At 40.6% G+C, this 21037-nt stretch overlaps 1 long non-coding RNA gene across 3 annotated transcripts in view; it reads left to right on the plus strand.

The window, feature by feature from the left end:
- The window catches only part of LOC140602865 (uncharacterized), a 51816-nt gene extending 31577 nt beyond the window's left edge, over positions 1-20239 (plus strand). Inside the window, exon 4 of one of the 3 annotated variants that reach the window (XR_012005800.1) lies at positions 19560-20239. This is a non-coding gene — a long non-coding RNA (uncharacterized lncRNA). Of the gene's footprint in view, positions 1-12349; positions 12762-19559 lie in introns of those variants that run through there. The other 2 variants (XR_012005798.1, XR_012005797.1) reach the window with 2 other exon arrangements.
- The last annotated feature ends 798 nt before the right edge of the window (positions 20240-21037 follow it).

A 21037-nucleotide genomic window follows, 5' to 3' on the forward strand; every position in this document is an offset into this window, starting at 1 on the left:
TAATCCACACCTCTGAGGCTGTATCTTCAATTCTTATCAACAGAAAAATCTCTATCTACATCCATGCAATCTATTAAGATTTACCCTCATCTTCACTTTATAAAGTAGTTTTCCTAAACGTAGCATATAGAATTTCCTACTTTATTTTAAGCTAAATGATTTAGGGGTGCCAGGGTGGCTCAGTTGGTTAAGCATCCAACTCTTCATTTCAGCTCAGGTCATGATCTTGAGGTTGTGAGATCAAGCCCGATGTTGAGCTCCAGGCTGGGCATGGAGTCTGCTTGAGATTCTTCCTCCCTCTTTTCCCACCCCCACCCCACCCCTCCTCTAAAAGAAATATAAAATGAAATGATTTAGATAAATTCTAACTTAAATAATATGCTCCATGATTATTTTTTTTCATGTGTCAGTGGGATGTTGGTGAACATCAAGCCTAAGTGCTAACAAATGTTTATTTTCTGTCCTTACTCAAGAAGACCTGGGTAGTATACTAAATACCAAAACAACAAAGCAAGGAAGGGACAGCAACAGAGGATGAGGAACCAGATTGACCGTGATACATCAGCTGAATTAAATACAGCCAGTCTTTTTAATATGTCACATGCAGAACTATATACTCATTGGATTCCCATTTTTATTAGATATAACCTGTAGCCATTTTAACTGATGTATTAAGGTCTATGTGTGTGGTTTTGTTTTTTTTTTTTAATTAGTGGGTTTAATTACAATTGCTGGGTGGAGAACTGCTTATTCCAGCCTTAACTAGATTTAGAATTAGGAAATAAAAAGTCTTACTGACTCACCGAAGAGTCAGCTGGGTACATTTTTATTCTGAATTCAAAGTAGGAATGAACCATAAACCAACCAAGAACTGCACGATAGTGAATTAGTATGTATCCTTAGATGAATGTGTGTGTGTGTGTGTGTAGGAGCAATTCTGTTACAGCAAATTGGATGCAATAAGGAGTTTTAACATGAATGAAAGATTTCTGGAGAAGACCTGATGTGCAAAGGGGGAAAAAGTAAGAGTTTAATAAAAATCATGTCATGGTAACCATTGAAAAAGCTGACAGCACATGAGTTGGAGAAAGGAATATTAAACATTTGGATTTTATGTTCCTGGCATCACGAATTCACTTTGTAACATACTTAACATTCCAGAATATCAAGCCATTGATCTCTTCTCTTAAAAATCCTTTACCAAATCATATGAATTAAATTACAAATATAGTTAAACACAAAAACATTACTAATGAATAGAAAGCAAATGTTCAAGGAATGTAACATAGAATGCATTTTTTTTTAAAAAAAATATTTATTTGAGAGAGAGAGAGAGAGTTTGAGCAGAGTGGTGGGGCAGAGGCAGAGGAAGAAGCAGACTCCCCAGTGAGCAGGGACCCCCACGTGGGGATCAACCTCCAGCACCCCAGGATCATGACCTGAGCCAAATGTAACCTGAGCTCAACCAACTAAGCCACCCAGGTGCCCCCATGAAATACATTTTTACAGCAAACTTGAGGAAACAGAATTTCAGGACAAGGCAGTGTATTAGTCATTCTTTCTAGTTCTGTGTTGTGAAGGTTTCATAATTATTCTTTCGGTCTTCATCCAAGTCTCAGATCCCGACTGCAGAGGCAGCAATAGCCACAGTCCTGGGGCACGTCCTCCGCCCCCAAGCCTGTACCCTTCAGGTCCTCCCCTTCCTCCCCCTGTGCTTTGGCTGCCTGGTGCTGTCCACACCCCATTTCCCCCTTGTGGGGAACTCTTCAAGGACGCGAGGAGAGACCTCGTGAGGTTGCCTCATGGCCAAAGTAGCCCTCCCTCAGGGTGTTCCTTCCATTACTTTCTACAATCCCCCTGGACTGCACTTTTCACAGTGGTCATCAGGGTTTTCGTCCCCAGAACCCAGACTCCATGGTAAACACAGTCCACACTCATTCCTGACTCCCATCTGCTGTGTGCCAACACCGGCCTAACGCTGATCTGTGTTAGATACAACATTTTAGAATTAAACAAGAGAGATGTGCTCTTTGGATTTTGGAGGCGTGCCATCTCCTGAGGAAGAGAGTCTTACGTAAACCAACAGGAGAAAAACGGGAGAGTGCAATTTATGTTAGGAAGCAAGAATCCAGGGTGCCAGGGGCTGGAACAGCAGGAGAGGCAGACTCTGTGGCTTTAGCAGAGCTTCTCCGAGGAACCAGCGTTTAACCTGAGGCCCAGTATGGCTAGAGTGACTCCAGTTACTCAGGCTTGAGTGAGACGCACCAGTGTGTGGGAAATGGGGTTGGAATGGCCAGGCCAAGGAGGTGGGATGGAAGAGAATCCAGGAGGCTCAGAGGCCACATTAGGGATTTTGTATTTTGTTCTAAGTGTAAACCATCGAAGGTTTTAAGCAGGAGATTAATGTGATTTGTGTACTTGAGTGCCTTGTGTTTACTGGTTAGTATTGAATATTTACACATAAACAAATGAGTTAAATACACACAATGAATCCCTGATACAGTTCTATGCCATTTCAGGGTTTTACCAACTCCAGGCAATTAGATTAATCTGATACAGCTTGTTCTTAGGAAACATAAAGTGGGAACTTTTTGACTTTCAGCCACTCACCATTCATTTTTCTCTTTCTAGCAACAGTTTGTTTTATTTTCGGTAACACATCTCTCCATTGTGTACAATCTTGGTGGCCAGCTGTCCCTTGGCCAAGAGGCAGGTTCCAATGGAATCCCTCTCCCAGGACTTAGCATCTTTAGCAGAGTAACCGATGGGGGGGGCGGGGGGAGATGTTGAAGAACTTTGTTTCAGCCATGGCAAATTTTAAAGCACATATTCTGGGTTCCGTGTGTGCCCAGCTTCCTTGGTTCTTGTCCCAGTTTCAAGACGGAGTCTCCAGTCTCTCATTTTTCTTCCCAGTAAAAGTCCCACCAGTTCATCCACTTTTTTTTTTTTTTTCCTTAAAAAGGTCAGTGTTGGTTTCTGTCACTTGAAGAATCATAATGGAAGGAAAATCTATTTTAGTGTTAAGAGGAGATTGTATTTTGGTCTCAAGTTTTTAGAACGTTTCTTTGGATATGCAACTTGTTCATTTCCAATCTAATGTAAAGTTTAACCTTTTCTTTCACTTCTCACAACTGATTTTCATAGTTGGAATATATCTCCTGGGCTGAAAGATTTGAAATCTTTGAAAATAGTCAAGTTCTCTTTTTTTCCCCTCAAAGACAAAACTAGTTTATTGATGTAGTTTTGTCTTGGAAACCATTCTCTTTGCCTTCAAGACAGTTTTCCAAAATGCATTCCGCAAAATACTAGTGTCGATTATTACATAAATCTGGTTACAGTGAAGACTCTACCCTTCTCTTGGGGTCTCAAATGACACTGTAGCATCTTAAGCATAAAAAAATAAATCCTGCAGTAAAGAAATCGGAGTATTTTCCCAAATGTATCTGGTCATGCAAATGTTCTTCCTGCAAAATGTACTCAAGAACTAGCATTTTGTGGAACCCACTTTGAGAAGTGATGCTTTTGAAAATCAAAGCAAAAGTGAGGTTTTTTCATTTTCTTTGTGCCATCTGTTCCTGTTCCTTTGGCAGTAGGTTTATTCTTTTTCTTGTTTTTCCTGCCTTAAATACTCTTTGAACGTTCTTTTTGTTATTGTCCTTTTTAGAATTTTTAAAGGCCTCCATCCCTCCTAGCACACACTATTCTTTGGATTTATTCTAGAGATGTCCCTGAGATGCCGCTTAAAGTGAAGGCCCATCAAAGTGCTCTGAGAGTAGCCACAGGGTTCACATTTCATTTGTTTTATTTATTTTTCTGTGTGTGACTTTTCCAAGTGTCCCTAAAATTAGGAGTGATATGGTAGAAAGAAAGTGTAAACCATTGAAGGTTTTAAGCAGATTAATGTGATTTGTGTATAAGTGCCTTGTATTTACTGGTTAGTATTGAAATCAACATTCGGCCTAGGCATTCAGCCTGAATTTTATGCATGTGCACATGAAAACATGCCCATGAACATACACAAATACATATAATAGAAAAATCACAGTCCAATATGCAAGGTTTCCTTAAAGACATCCAGACTATTCAAGCTGAGATGAAAAAATACGGATCGAGAGTGAGCTATGGGGGCAGATCGTTGTTCTCCCAACTTGCCCTGATTGATCCAGTAAGAACATAAGAAGGAAAAGTGAGGGGCTCCAGAAAAGGCCACTTAGATGGGAGGAGGGGCAGGAGCCAAAGATTAGCAATGATGGCTTTGAGCTTGGTCCACGAGATGACGGCTAAGCAACCTGTGTCTTTCACTCTTCATTCACTTTACTAATTCGTTCAACTAATGTCATCCAGTACTCGTTCTGTAAAGACGTTCTGCTTGGTTCTTGCCTTCAAAACACTAACTGTTGCAAATGGCAAGATTTTTTTCTTTATGGCTGAGTAGTATTCCATTGTGTATTGTGTGCTGTGTGTGTGTGCGTATCACAGTGTCTTTATCCATTCATCAGTGGACACTTAGGTTGTATCCATATTTTAGCTATTGTAAATACGGCTGCAATGAACATAAGGGTACAGATATCTTTTCGCATTAGTGTTTTCATTTTCTTAAGACAAACACCTAGAAGTGAAATTGATGTATCATATGGTAGCTCTGTTTTTAATGTTTTGAGGAACCTCCATACTGTTTTCCATAGTGGCTGCACCGATTTACATTCTTACCATCAGCCCCTTTCTCCACATCCTTGCTAACACTTGTTATTTCTTGTGTTGTTGGTTTTAGCCATTCTGACAGGTGTGAGGTTATAGCTCACTGTGGTTTTGATTTGCATTTCCCTGATGATGAGTGATGCTGAGCACCTATTGTATCCCCGTTGGCCATTTGTATGCCTTCTTTGGAAAAATGTCTGTTTAGACCCTCTGCCCATTTTTTAAACAGATTATTTTTTTTTTGTTATTGAGTTGTTTCAGTTCTTTACATATTTTGGATATTAATCTCTTATTGGATATATAATTTGCAAATATCTTGCCATTTGCAATAACATAAGTGAACTAAGTCAGAGAAAGACAAATACCATATGACTTCCATTATATGTGCAATCTAAAAAACAAAACAAAGAAACAAAACAAAACTCACAGACACAGAGAACGGATTGGTGGCTGCCACAGGGGAGGGGGATGGGCTAAAAGGGCGGGAGGAATCAAGAGGTACAAACTTACTGTTATAAATAAGTCATGGGGATATTATGTACTGCATGGCTACTATAGTCAGTAATATTGGACTGCATATTTGAAAGTTGCCAAGAAAGCAGAATGTTCTGCTTTCTTATCATAAGAAAAATATTTTTCTATAACTCCGTGTCAGGATGTATAGTAAATATTCTTATTGTGGCAATCACTTTATAATTTATACAAATATCGAGTCATTATGTTGTACACCTGGAACTAATAAATTTTTTTTGTCAATTACATTTTAATAAAAAAACTTACTGTCATGTTGTGTCACTGGGTACCTAAATAAAAATGTGCAATAGAATCTGCCAAGTGTTATGTTAGAAGTAAGAACAAAGTGCTTTTCTGCATTAAATTTCATATTTAGATTCATTCTATAATTTAAGCTTGTGTTATTCTAGAAATAAAGGATTTGTTTCATGAATGTGCTTTCAGTTTTTTCTACTCGCTCATGTTCATTCATGTTCACTGCTTTATATAGCATCATATTGCAAAATACAATACAAAATTTAAACTACCATAAAATTTGTTGCAAAGTCAAATATCCATCCTATTGATGAATGTTTGGGTAATTTTAATTTTTTTGCAATGCTACAATGCTGTTCTCATGGACACCTGATGCGTGTGAAATGCTCCTAAATTGTGGTTTTAACTTGGCATTTCCCTGACTGCCAATGAAGTTGAGCATCTTTCATTTGTTCATTGACCATTTGGGGTTCTAGAAATTCTTTTATACTTTATTTCCATAAAATATACTACAGGACTATCCCTTCAACACACCTTCAATGAGTATTGCAGACCCTACTTACCAGGGCAAAGTACTTTGGTTATCTCACATTAATATCTTTCAAGTTAGCTCCCTGAAGCCCAGTTTTACAAGGGAGTGGTTCTGAAAATAGCTGTTTTTCTGTAGACCCAATGTTTGTGATGTATTTAGTGGGCCCACTGAGTTATAACACTCCCCTAAATCTCACTATGGGGGTCTGGTTTGCCTTAATTTCCCTAAGAAGGAGATCCCAGCTCTGCTTTGCTGGAGCATTGCCAAGTCTCACCATTCCTCTTCTTGGGGGTCTAGAGACTCTCCACGGGCTCCTGAATTGCTGGCTGAGGTTCTGCTCTTAAAAAAAAAAAAAAAAAAAAAAAAAAAAAAAAAAAAAAAATTTTGCAAGTATGATATTAGTTCCCTGCTATTTTGAAATGTCACCTGTGCCTGGAGACTTTTGCTGACACGATTGACCCCCTTAGGTATCAGCTCTGAGTGCAATCACATTTTTTATTCCTCCCCTTTGAACATTAACTTGGACCACTGGCCAGCATGTATGGGGGTCAGAGCCACAGCCAAATCATGTCCCTGAGCCTGGTTTCAGACTCCATTTCCTCCCCACCAGCCAGACTGAGGTCCCGCATGCCCTGAGGCTGACCATCTAGAGTATGACAATCTGTCCTTTTTCCTCAGTTATTAATGTCCCAATTAAATGTAATTGCTATTGATTTGTTCTTTTAAGCAAATAGAACTTATTTTGCTTCTGTGAAAGCTCCTTCTTCCAGGCCAGAAAATGGTGGGTAAGTCACAAATCTGTAAGAGAGAAAATGTTACCTGAATCCCTCATATCCTGTCTCCTCATGTGACTTATTTTTTTTTCTGTCTGGGACTCAAACATTTCAATCCAAGTTAGATACTTATTTAAAATAATTTGGGGGGGGGGAATGCCGAGGGTGCCTCGATGGGTCATTTGGTTAAGTGCCCAACTCTTGGTTTTGGCTCAGGTCATGAAATTGGGGTTGCAGGATCAAGGGCTGTGCTCAGCACAGAATCTGCTTGAGACTGTCTCTCCTTCTCCTTCTGTCTCTCCCCTACCCCTGCCTGAACTCACAAACACCATCTCTGTCAAATAAATAAATAAATAAATAAATAAATAAATAAATAAATAATATCTTTTAAAAAATAAAATAAAATCATTTTGGGGATGCTAGGCAAGAATGACTATTTAAATTGCAGCAAGAAGATAATCAAGTCTGATATTTCAATAGATTTCCATATTTTGGGTCAACGTTTTTCTTCTAATTTGGGTATGTGAAAGTACTGTGGCATTTAGTTTATAAAATAGGCCATTCACTAAGACAGTCATGTAGACAGAAAGTCCTGTGGAACATAACAGCTCGAGGAAGCAAGTGACTTTCTGCCAAGCTCACTGCAGGCACCCAAACATGGCCCAGTTCTGCACCAGAGAAGAAATAATAATTCTCTAACCCTGTGCCTCCTTCTTCTGTTATTATGCACAAAACTGTACCCCCAACTGCTCCCCTGCACTCCTCTTCCCCCACCCCTGCATTTCCGGGGCATGACCATACTGTTTGGTTTAATTTGTTTAAAAATACATCAGGCATATTCTAAAACTCTGAGAAAGGAAAAATACTGTTCCTTAAGAAATATTATTTTCTGTTGTGACTTGGAACAAATCATTTGCAAACTCAAAGTGTTTTTCATAATATATCTTAGAGAAAAAAATCAAGTTGCATTTTAGGAAGCATTTCAGAGAGAATTTTATCACCACAAATCATTAGTCATATTTTATTGCTTGGATAGTACAAATGAATAAGAAATATTTGTTCCTATAAACACATGAGAACATATTGCAAAAATGTTGATTTTAACTTGATTGCTCAACCCTAAAATGGGAGGGTTAGGTACATCTTTGAATTCTAGAAGTTTGGACAATGTGCTAAAAGGCATGAAAAGGTGAATGCTGGTTTTTGGGGTTTTTTTTTTTTTTTTGGTTCTTTTTTTCTTTTTTAAAGCTTATTTATTTATTTTTAGTAATCTCTACCCCCAACATGGGACTTGAACTCATAATCCTGAGATCAAGAGTCACATGCTCTTTCTACTGAGCCAGCCAGATGTCCCAAGGTGAATCATTTTTAAAAAGCAAGTTCTGGAAGATTGAAAAATCTTTCTTCAGTTATTTTGCTATTCACTGGGTCGCCCTTATGTATGTAGCTACGAAGCTGTTGAGTGGTTATCGTCCTGACTACTGTTCCAATTCACCGTTTCCACAGAAAGGTGATGTTTCTTAAGTAGGGAGAATGGGATACGCAACTCACTCTGCCGAGCCTCCTGTCATACATACAGAAAAACGTGTATCCTCGGCTGGAAGGGGGACATCAATTTTATATATTGATCAAAATCTAGTAGCACACTGTGAAAATTCATGGAACACCACTGTGCCATGCACCCAGCTGCAGATACTGCCTTGGGTCTGCCTTAAAAACACAGCTTTCCCTGGGACACCTGGCTGGCTCAGTCAGTAGAGAATGTAATTCTCAATCAATCTCAGGGTTGTGAGTTCAAGACCCATGCTGGGTGTGGAGCCCACTTTAAAAAAAAAAATTTTTTTTTTAAGCCAAAACAACAAAAACAACAACAAAAACACAGCTTTCCCTAGGTAAGGAGCACTGAGCTACATTTGTGGAGGAGGGTCTTGGGCTTGAGCAGGGCAGTGTTTGCAAAGTGTCATGGAAAACAGGTAAGTGTTACATGTGCATTCAGGTGGTTGCAGCAGTAACTAAAATAAAACCACATGATTCTTTTTTTTCAGTTCTCTTTAATCTTGAGCATATCAAAGACAATATGTCAGCTTGGTCCTCCTGAGGTTTTATCACCTCTCTTCTAAGGAGTGACACCCACAAAAGGAGCAAGGAGGTCTTAGATTCCGAGCGTTCAGTGGGCAATCTCATCTTGTTAGATTTGAACATGATTGGTTTTATGATTGCCTTCTATTTCCCTTTTTTAAAATTCAATTTGCCAACATAGTATAACACCCAGTGCTCATCCCATCATGTGCTGCCCTTCGTGCCCATCACCCAGTTGCCCCAAGCCCCCACCCATCTCTCCTCTAGCAACTATCAGTTTCTTTCCCATAGTTAAGAGTCTCTCCCATGGTTTGGTCTCCCTCTCTGATTTCCCATTCTGTTTTTCCCTCCCGTCTCCTATGATCTTCTGTGCTGTTTCTCATATCCCTCATATGAGTGAAACCGTAGGATAATTGTCTTTCTTTCTCCGATTGACTTATTTCATTCAGCCTGATACCCTCCAGTTCCATCCATGCCTATGTAATGGTAGGTATTCATCCTTTCTGGTGGCTGAGGAATACTATTTCCTTATTTCTGACGGTCGGCCCTGGCTGCGTGGCACAGGGCCGAGGCCCAGGGCGGGGGCGCCCTCCCCTGGAGCAGGGCGAGGAGGCGGGAGGTGGTGGGAGCACACGGGCGGTCTGGCCATCACCTGAGCTCGGGAGTGACAGCCCACGGCTCTGCCAAGGTCTGTGTGTTCTAAGCAACTCAATCCAGGCAACACTCAGGAGAGGCGGTTGTACCCGGGCAGGAACGTCAGCAGGCAGCGAGGATTTGGGCCCTCGCAGGTGCCTGCACAGGGGCCTGTTACAATTGCCTCGTTTTCTGCTTTGCGCTCATGGATAAAATGCCCCCGGTTGGGGGGGGAGGGGGGCAGAGAAAGTCGTTCATTGTGGTGTCCCAGCACTGGGTATAGTACCTGTGACTTAAAACTATTCAACGTGGGGATCCCTGGGTCGCTCAGCGGTTTAGCACCCGCCTTTGGCCCAGCATGTGATCCCGGGGTCCTGGATCGAGCCCCACGTTAGGTTCCCTGCATGGAGCCTGCTTCTCCCTCTGCCTGTGTCTCTGCCTCTCTCTCTCTCTCTCTCTCTCTCCTCTGTCTCTGTCTCTCATGAATAAATAAAATCTTAAAAAAAATAAAACTATTCAACGTGCCTTTTGAGGAAACAGGAAAGAAAGGAAGGTAAAAGGAGGGGAGGAAGCAGGAGGAGTCAAAGTGAGAAGATGGAGAGGATGGGGTGTTTCGCTAATCCCTTGAGAGCAGGAGGGGAGGAAAACTGAGCTGAGAAAACTCTGGGGATGGAGTTTGTCCTCTTCCCTAGTCCTGAACACAAACAAGCCTCCGGGGAAATGGAGCATAGCTTTTGTGGATGCAGAACAGTAGAGCTCTAAAATAGCCCAAGAGTCACCCATGGAAGGACAGCCCTACTGGGGTCCTAACAGCAAATTTCCAGGCTTTGCTGTGATCTCCCAAGCAGAGAGCGAAAAAACTGTGCAGTGCTTTTTTTTTTTTCACTTGCAGTGAGAAGTCACACCGAATGTGTACAGGCTGCTTTGTCATTTAACCTCAGAAAATAAAGATAGTACTCAGTTCTAGATCCTTTGGAAGCACAATGTATGGTACAGCTGTAACATAAACTGCTCAGCCGTCACAAGGTTGTCACATTCATGGGGCCTTTCCATTTGTCCGCTGTAATGAATGTGTTTGTCAACCTATCTTTTCATAACTGTGACTATCTCTTTAGGTTAAATTCCCAGAGGGAATTGTAGGGTAAAGTACATGCACACACTCTGTGTGTGTGTGTACGCGTGTGTGCAGCCAAGCTGCCCTCAGAAATGATGAAAAAACTTTCACTCCTGATGCATGAGAGCACCTGCTACCAAGTGCTTGCTGAGACCACGTTGCATGTATCTTTATCAAGTGACCGATCTGATAGCTGAAAAATAAGTTTATTACTGTTTTGATCACCTGTTGTAGCTGTTAGTACTGCACACCAAATATTTCTGACTTTCCACTCCCTGATCACACAATAGGATTGAATTTCATGGCATTTGAGGTTAGGTGGACTGTGCTGGTCACTGAGTTGTGAATACACACCATACTGTATTATCACCTGGACTGAGTATTTCGTTTCCAGTGCAAGACCCTATAGAGCTGTCTCTCACTCAGGCTATTGGTTACCAGCAATAACATTCCAAAAACTGGCCCAGTTCAAATAATTGATTAACACGGCCATGCCATTTTAATCAATTCCATGAAACAAAGCCTCAAGCTAAATCATGAAAAATATGAGCAAAAAATAAACCTTGGTTGTATTAAGCCACTGTGATTTGGGGTTGAGCATTACTGTGGTATTACCTAGACCGTCATGAATGATGCATTAAACATCTTAGATCTTACTGAAATTAGGCACACTTTCCTATACTTTTTGGCCACTTATGCTTCCTTTTTTGTGACATTTCTGTTCGTGTCAGCATATGTTAACTTTTTAAGCTTATGGTACTCAACCATACGTTTGGTCATGATTCCTACCATGCATGAAGGGAGAGTGACAAAGTCTGGATTACAACACAAAGCACAGGGCTACCACAACAGCCTTTTTAAAATTATTTTAAGTGACGTGTTTTCCTTTCAATGATAATGTCAAAACTTTAATATGAACATATTCGGATCATTCGAATGGCTGCTTTATAACTGAGGGATGCTATTTACTTTTATGACCCAAATGGTTTTGTACAGTGTCAAGTACCACTACTTGACACACAGACTAATAAATAAAGAACAAATGTGAACTCAAAACATAAATAATGCGTTTGCACCAATGAGGGACAAAATGATGTCCTGGCACAATGTCCACTTAAGATCAGAGGTGTCACAGCAGAATAAGTGGAGAAAACTGTGGGAGCACTGAATCATCACCGAGCCCTACATCAACACCAGCAGGATCAACTCAAAAGAGTCTGGCACAGCCCTCAGTACTGTTTTTATGTTGCCACTTGTCTCAGTTATGATCAGTTGCTTGCAAACAACAGAAACAGATTCTGGCTAATTCAAGCAATAAAGAATTGATTGGAATAATACAAGAAAATGCAGGATCGACAGAGAAAACCAGTCTCAGAAAGAACCAAACCAGGACAGCTCCAAGGATCTCAGTACCAGGGATTCCTGGAAGAGGACATTTTGGAGGCTGCCAGCAAAATGATTCAGCTCTGGCCACCTTCCAACTGTGTGTCTTTATGTTCTGAACTCAAATTCCTGGGTTCATTTGGGTCATGTGCTCCTCATTTGCTGGTTGGAGTGGAGCAGGGAAGTCCTATGGGACTTCAAAATGCTCAAGTCATCCAGATATCTGATGAAAATAGAAGGTTATATGATCTCAAAGTAAGTGTGAGATGTCAGGGGTCATTCCTAGAGGGCTTGAGGGATTTACTCCCCCCGGTCAGGGGAGTGCATGAGGTCTCTTCCTTAATTTATTTCTTCTTCTTTTCTTTTAAGTAGGCTCCACGCCCAGCGTTGGAGTCCAGCGTGGGGCTTGAACTCACGACTCTGAGAGCAAGACCCTGAGATCAAGACCTGAACAGCTGAAATCAAAAAGTCTGTCACTTAATTGACTGAGCCCCTCCACCCACCAGGTGCTCCAAAGCCTCTTCCTTACAAAGGCTTTTCCTTGTAAAGGAAAGGAAACAAATGAAAATCCAGGGAGGGATTCAGGAAGAACATAAATTACAAAAGAATAACCTGTTGACCTCAGGAGAATGAAAAAAGGACATGCTCCTTGGTGAAATGGATGGTGGAAAGGGGGGGTGGATAGGCCTGTTTCTGGCTAGATGGGGCTTCATGAGGTCCTGTGTTGGAGTCACATTCAAAGAAACAGACCTCCAGGAAAATAAAATCAAATGAAATGTAATTCTTTGCTTAGTTTTTTCATAAAATATTGAAGTTGGGGTATATTTTTAATATAAAGCAAAACTCTTTAAAATACACTTCAGACACCCTCTTATCACTGAGTTCTCTTGCGTGCTCTGCAGTGGCTTCCCCCAAATTCACGTTCTCCGCTGTCTCTCTCTGTTTCAGAAAGTTCTCCTGACACTTTTCCTCCATTTGCACCTCGGTTCACTATTATGGATATCAACCAAGCCTTCTTGGATTTTTTAGTTTTCTTACTTTACCCTATTTCCTCAACAAAGAAGCACCTAGGCAGTGACCTAGAAACCAGTAGAGGGGGAGGCCAAAAAATGGGTGAGCCCTATAATTTAATAATTTCCCTGTAACATGAACTGTAGGTCACCAATATTTTTCATTTTTCTTTAACTCAAAATATTTGGTAATTTCCCTCATGACTTCCTTTTTTTTTGCGCCACGGGTTATTTAGAAGTGTGTTGTTTAATCTGAAACTAATATAACATTGTATGTTAATTATGCTGAAATTAAAATTAAAAGAGAAAAACTTTTTTATTTTTATTTATTTTTAAAGATTTTATTTATTTATTCATGAGAGACACAGAGAGAGAGACAGAGACACAGGCAGAGGGAGAAACAGCCTCCATGCAGGGAGCCCGATGTGGGACTTGATCCCAGGATCTGGGATCACGCCCTGAGCCAAAGGCAGACGCTCAACCGCTAAGCCACCCAGGCGTCCCGAGACAAACTTTTTAAAATTAAAATAAATTTAAAAAGAAGTGTGTTGTTTAATTTCCAAATATTTAAGGCTTCTCCAGATATCTTTCTGTTACTAATGTCTGGTTTATTTCTGCTATAGCTGAAAAGCATATTTTTATATTCTCTTTTGGTGAGCATTTTACAAAGTCAATTCAGTTGATCTTTAAATAAGTGCAGCTTACCTTCAAATAATATTATATCCTATAACAATATGCTCCTGATTCGTGCCTCCCATCTTTTGTGCTACCATGGTGTTAACATTTTACTTTACGTGTGCTGTATACAATTCTCTGGTGTTACTATTTTTGCTTTAATAAATCACCAGCCATTTTAGAAAAAAATAGAGCTTAAAATTTTTTCATAATTTACCTTCATTTATGTCATTTCTAGCCCTATTGCTCTGTGCAGATCCAAGTTCCTGTCTGATATAATATCGCTTAAGAAATTCCTTTAAGATTCCCGAGTATGCAGGACCGCTTATAATTCATTCTTTCAGTGTTTGTTTGTTGAAAAAAGTCTTTATTTATCTTTCATTTTTGAAAGATATTTTTGACCGTTTTGTTCTCCTGGTAAAGATGACACCCTCCCGCCCTCTGGCTTGCACAGCTTCTGACAAGAAGACTGCTGTAATTCTTTGATCCTCTGTAACCTGTCTTTTTTCTCTGGCTGCCTTAGAGATTTCTCTTTATCCTTGGTTTTCAGTAGTTGAGTAGGATGTGTCTAGGTGCTGGTTTTGTTTTGTTTGAGGAACAGCTGCCTCTTACAGTGATGCTTTTCAAACTGTTAGTGTGCATATGCATCGCCCAGGGATCCTGTTAAAATACAGACTTGATTCCATAGGCCTGTGACTTGGCTTGAGTGTCTGCATTTCTTCTTCTCCTTCTCCTTCTTCAGATTTTTATTTTTTTATTTGAGAGAGAGCCATCAAGAGAGAGTATGAGTTGGGGGAGAAGGAGAGAGAAGCAGACTCCCCACTGAGCAGGGAGCCTGATGCAGGGCTGATCCCAGGACTCTGGGATCATGACCTGAGCTGAGGGAAGATGCTTGACCAAGTGAGCCAGCCAGGCTCCCCAAGTGTTTGCATTTCTAACAAGCTACCAGGTGTAGGCAGTGTAGGCAAGGCATTGGCACACTAGTGGGGTAAAAGAGAGGAGAGGAAATTATGTGGTAGCAGTTTTGGATTTTTTTGCCTCTCACTGGTCAAATTCATCCAGTGGGGTGTTAATACCCATCCCCATCCCCCACCCCCCATAGTTCTGAGTGGTTATTATCGTCCTTCAGGCAGCCACTGAGGAAGGCTTGCCTGGTCGGCCCTGGGTGGGAAAGATGCTCCCACAGCTATGGAGGCCCAGAGCCCAGGAGGCCGAAGCAGCTGTGGGTAGTAGCAAGGGAGGAAAGGGTGGGAGCCACCCCAGGAGAGAAGTGCAGCAAAGTGGGGCAAACAGCACGCTCAACGTACTTAGCACTGTCTGAAAAAAAATTCCTCTCTTTTCAGAACCTATATGTCAATCTTCTTTTTCTGGTCATGGGAGCGTGAGCTTCATGAAAGCAGGGGTCTCTCTGCTAGAGACTGTAACGGTGGTTAGCACCTTGCAGGCAGTCATAAATGTTGCCAGATGAATACACGTAATGGGAACTGAAGAATACAAGCTTCCCAAAATAAATTGGGGGCAAGAGAGACAGAAAGAGGAGTGGAGAAAGAGACTGTCTCTATTTAACCTCATCTTCCCTTCCCTGTTGAAGTGTTGCTCCAGATAATGGGAGGCAGCCACCAAATTCAAAGAGAAACAAAAGAACCAGTTTTTTTGGCTTTCATGCTGGCCGATTATTTCAGGGATTTTCATGAATAATTTTGACAAATGCGATTTTTTGCCTGAGGCCCTGGCATTAGAAATTTAACACTCTATTGTGAGATATGGTTTCTCCTACTTATGAAAAGATTGGCCTATAGAGGGTGCTAGTTCACTTCACAAAACCAAAATAAGTGCCTAAACTTTCACTGAGTCCTGGAAAGAGTTGACAAAGCAAGCGGGGAAGCAGCTTAGCAAGAGCTAATGAAACACTTAAATTTGCCGCATTTTGCTTCACAACCAAAGTTTAAGAAAAAAAGGAAAGCAGCCTGCGAAAAGGCCAGATGCATTCAGAGACCTCCACTGGGGAAAAGACGTGACACTGTTTTTCAAAAGCAAAGAAGAAAAGCCTAGCCAGGAGAAGCATCTAGAAGAAAATATTGTATGTACTGTGAAGGAAAACCTGAGGCTGGGAGAAGTTGCAAGTCCAAGAGGTGAGGCTGGCAGGCTTCTGCCAAATTCCATCCTGCACTTCATGCCCAGAAATGAGGACTTTAAGGCCTGGTGTGAGGTGTCTGTAGATTCTGTAAATGGGAGGTGTTCTTCTGACAGCTGTTGAACTAAGCACATCATTCCCGAAACTGATGCTGGTTTCAGTGCTCAGGAAGGATTAGAGGGAAGAAGAACCACTTGGGAGTTTTGAAATATGTTGTTGGTCACAGTAGACTTGATAGGAAGCACAAGTGAGACTGGTAGGAGGGAGAAACCTCTTCAGGGTTTAGATCTGCAAAGAAATCTTCAGAGAAGGAAATGGAACCTGCCAGTTTTCTTAGGAAAACTTTTGAACCCCGTAGACAAGCAGCAATGATCAAGGCAGCTTTGATGGCCCAGAGCTAAACTCAAGGTAGAGATTCTAGCCTTCATAGTCCAGTGATCAGACGCAAATTTTCTAGGAAAAGTTGGACTCAAAAAAATCCGTAAGAGTTGTGACACATGCTTATTATGTATGGTCCTTTCAACTGGTGACTGTCCTTGCTTTTGTCAGTTCAAGGTGGATTAGTCACTTTACTGTAACGTTCAATGGCTAAACTTTAAACCAAATCAATAAAGGACAAGGAATGAGTTTGCAAAAACAATCAGCCACCTCCCTCAATTTAATTGTAAAATCAATCAAATCTGTTTTTTTGGCCCCGTGTAGGGAAAACATCTATTTTACCAGTGAACAATTTCATTGATTGAGTGATTCACTTGGAAGACCTAACTACAGTCTAAGATTTAAGTCTTAAAGAAAAAGGTTTATCTTTCAAACACATTTTTTTTCAAGCTTCTGAAGTCAGCTTCTTTTCCCCTAAGGACTTACTCCATCTCAGATGTGCTTCTAACCTTTCTTTTGTGGTTATTTTTAATCATTAGCCATGTATTCAAGGTAGAAAATCTATTTAAATGCTTCAAAGTCCGTGTAAGCCCACAAGCCTAAATACCAGCAAGTAAGGATGGAGAAGTACCAGTTATGGAGGTCCTACTGGGAGCCACTGTGTACTTTATCTTATTTTGAGCTCAAAACAACTAAATGAGAGAAGTACCATTTGCTTCGTGCCATGGTCATCGGTAAGCATTCAAGACCACAGACTGGGCAGGTAATGGAAATGAGCGAAGAAGCAGGTGAATTAAGAAGACTTGTTGCTCTTTGCAGAGACGCAAACAATGTTTCTGGCTCCTATTTTTCAAGGGAAGCTAGAATATTTATGTGAGTCTCCTGATTTTTAAAAACGGTGGTTACTAATTAAAAGAAATATTTCTGATACTGTGTGGATCAGATAAAGGAAATCTGGGGCTGAATCTGGCCCAGGAACTGCCATTTGGTTGTCTGGTGGTGGGGTAAAATATAAGGCTTGGGAAGGTGACAGGAAAGTGCTTCCCAGAGTCCAAGATTTTGATCAGTGAGGGACAAGCTCAACTAATCACTTCTGAGGCAAAAAGCAAGAATTTGATGGGGTCTATGTCTGGCTTTGTGATAGGTAAACAAGGGGGAGCTTCATGATCCTTACGGAAGTCAGGTGGAGAGGGCTGTTTCTTGCAGTAAGCCATTCTCCTGACACAAAAGAGTCTTTCTTCACCTTCAAGTAAAACTCAACATAGTCCAAACATAAGCATGAGATGGACAAAGGCTGAGGGTAAGATCATCAGACCCAAACTCAGTCAGTCCAAGGTCAACATTCCCCACAGGAAAAGAGGGAAGGAAGGAAGCTAGGACAATTTTAGTTCCTTGTGCAAAGGGGCAAGCCGTTGTAAATTCAGGACTGCTGGCCCCTGGGGGAACAGAGAAGCTGTCAAGGTTTGCTGGGGGCAGAAATGTGAGGAGTGACATCAGCTCCGCCAAAGTCCTATGAGCAGGCGCAGAACTGGCAGGTCATAGATCACTGGTCTCTGGTCCCCCAAATCCCTGGAAATGATTGGGAGCCACCTCAGAATCAAGAAGCCCAGAGAAAATGTGGGATAAAAAGACTCCTTGGGCTTCATTCACAGCCATCTCCATGGCCGTCTTGAGCCATCAAGTAACACTCCCCCAAATTCCAGGAATTAGTGACAGTGGCTTGAGCAAGGCAATAGTTTTTCTTTTCATTACCATTACCTTGTACCCTCACTCTGTCTCAGGTTCAGGTGACCTAGGAGATTACGTTTGCTGTGTTATGTTTGTATAAATGGTCACACTCTTTGTATGCAAGTTGGCCACTGGGAATGACTCTTAAATTAACTTTTATTTCATCAGATCCTCCTCCTGTTTGACTTGATTTCATCCCAACCATTCAACTCAGGATTTATTGTCCTTGTCTTACGTTCTCAAGAATGGAGAATTGTCTTTGAAGTAGACATGAAAAGTGTAACCCCAAATAGACTACCCATATATCATTGGGAGTTTAAAAAAACAAACACAACAAAAATGCTCTCCAGTGTTCCAAGCATCCTAGGAGGTCTTCCCATTGTTTAAGCGAGTATAAATTGCTGTCATTCTAGTAAATAAGCTAACATCTGCTGTCCGGCTGGCAAAGGCCACTCTCTTAAAATCCGAGTACAGGGATCCCTGGGTGGCGCAGCGGTTTGGCGCCTGCCTTTGGCCCAGGGCGCGATCCTGGAGACCTGGGATCGAATCCCACATCGGGTTCCCGGTGCATGGAGCCTGCTTCTCCCTCTGCCTATGTCTCTGCCTCTCTCTCTCTCTCTCTGTGACTATCATAAATAAAAAAAAAAAAAAAAAAAAAATCCGAGTACACCCTCAACTAGAGTCATTAATGTCCAGGACAGCTCTGTCTCATAGTAATATGATGCAAAACACATGTCATTTTAAATGTAGTATGTTGTAGTAGTAGCCATGTTAAAAAACAAAAAAAAGGTAGAAACCAGTGAAATTAAATGATCAATTTCACTTCAATTAGCCAAGTATATAAAAATATTATCATTCCAGCAGGTAATCAATATGAAAATTATTAATGAGATATTTTACATTCTTTTTTTCTCATATTAAGTCTCTAGTGTGTATTTTACATTTATGGCACATCTTGATTAAGTTTTGTAACTGAAGGGAATCAGGACATGGCACCCCAAACTATGCCACTATGGTATAAGGATTATTTTGAAATAAAGGGGGTTGGGCATCAACAGATACTGGAAGGATTCTCTGCTCTTCTTTATCTGCCTAAAAGCCAAGGCACACATTTCCTTTTGTAAAGATGATCCCCTCCCTGTGCCAGGAAGGGAAGAGCTACTGTTAATCACCGGAGATATGGAGATGAATTTGCAACAACAGGCCTTACTAAGATAACACTTATCTTCCATCAGTTCCCCCATATATTTGCTAGTCATTTCTCTATGACTTATCATCCCTTCAAGTCCAAAACCCTTTCCTCTGTTAAAATGGTATATGAGCCTCCAAGGCTAACCCCTTCTTTGAGATTCACTTCCTTTTATGAACTCCTGGGCACATAAATCATAATACAAATTCTTTTTTTTTTTTTTTTTTTTTTTTAAATTTATTTTATGATAGTCACACAGAGAGAGAGAGAGGCAGAGACATAGGCAGAGGGAGAAGCAGGCTCCATGCACTGGGAGCCCGACGTGGGATTTGATCCGGGGTCTCCAGGATCACGCCCTGGACCAAAGGCAGGCGCTAAACCGCTGCGCCATCCAGGGATCCCCATAATACAAATTCTATTGCCTTTTTATATTGCTAACCTGGCTTTTGTTAATTTATTTTGCAGGTCCCCCGTTACTGAACCTAAGAAGATGAAGATTTTATTTTTCAAGCACCCAATAGCCACATATGGCTGCAGCCGACAGTATTGGGCAGAGCAGGCCAAGGAGAATGATATGTAGTATTGTTCTAATCTATAACTTATTTCCAATCTATAATCTTTTTTTCTTATATAAAAACTATTCTTGTCAGGACTTCCCATGGATGCAGAAATTCAGTATCAACAACATTGCATTTTAGCAACTGGTAACAATGAATAGCTTAATTGAGGCTATAATATCTCACTTTTACATTCTTAGATGTTTTAGAGAATGAGAAAAAGGTCAATCCTTTCTTAGATTCCTTCATATTTTGGTCCTGGAAAAGCTGTTATTAATAGCTTACCAAAATGAAAAAAAACGTTAGTCTTAATTTAAAAATTATACGTGGTTTTAATTTAAAGACAAATAAAACAAGACTAATTCAAAGTAAGGATCAGATGCATACCTTGCTGGGATTTTCTATTATGTAATCAACTGTGGTTTCTAGCAGTGCTTTACTCTGGATCCAAGGTAGACAAACTCTTCAGAGCCCAAATAAAATAACCACATGTTCTGAAGTTAATTTAAAATATTCATTATTATGTTATAAATAGTATGATATTCCATCCAATGGCTTTAATTATTTCAGATCTTTGAAATAACAAATGGATTTGATTAAACTATAATTTGCTTTATTAAAATTGAATTGAGGGCATATGTTTTGGCATATCGATTATTTTTCCCAAAATGAAAGATGTTCCTTTTCTATTTCTGTATTTGTTGGTCTCATTTAAAATTTATACAAGCAGGATCCCTGGGTGGCTCAGCGGTTTAGCGCCTGCCTTCAGCCCAGGGCGTGATCCTGGAGTTCCGGGATTGAGTCCCACGTTGGGTTCCCTGGATGGAGCCTGCTTCTCCCTCTGCCTGTGTCTCTACCTCTCTATCTGTGTCTCAGGAATAAATAAATAAAAATCTTAAAATTTTTTTTAATAAAATACAATAAAATTTATACAAGCATACAACATCTAAAATCTAAGATTAGGATTAGGTGTAAAATCGCTGTGTCCTTGTCATTTTATTCTTCCCACTATAATGTACATCAGACATAAAGGTGAATTGTCCGGCCTTTCATCCTGCTTTTCTTCCTGGCAATGCTTTGTTTTAGCACTTGTCTCCTCTGCATGAAGACTCATGCTGTGGCAGTGAAATGAAAATAATATTCCTTTTCCTTTAACTAGCCTATACCCCCAAAGAACATTGTTTTCATTGTACACTTTCTGGTGAAGGAGGAGATGAAAGTTCACCACGAATAGGCCTGGTTGGATTTATGGTGCTATCAATGAAATATTTCTGTGGTTTTTTTTTAAAAAGATATTTTTAAAATGTATTTATTTGGAGAGGGAGAGAGTGGAGGGGAGGGGCAGAGGGAGAGGTAGAGAGTGAAACCCAGCAGACTCCACAATGA

This window comes from Canis lupus, chromosome 13 (assembly GCF_048164855.1).
Source record: "Canis lupus baileyi chromosome 13, mCanLup2.hap1, whole genome shotgun sequence".
NCBI classification, from domain to species: Eukaryota; Metazoa; Chordata; class Mammalia; order Carnivora; family Canidae; genus Canis; species Canis lupus.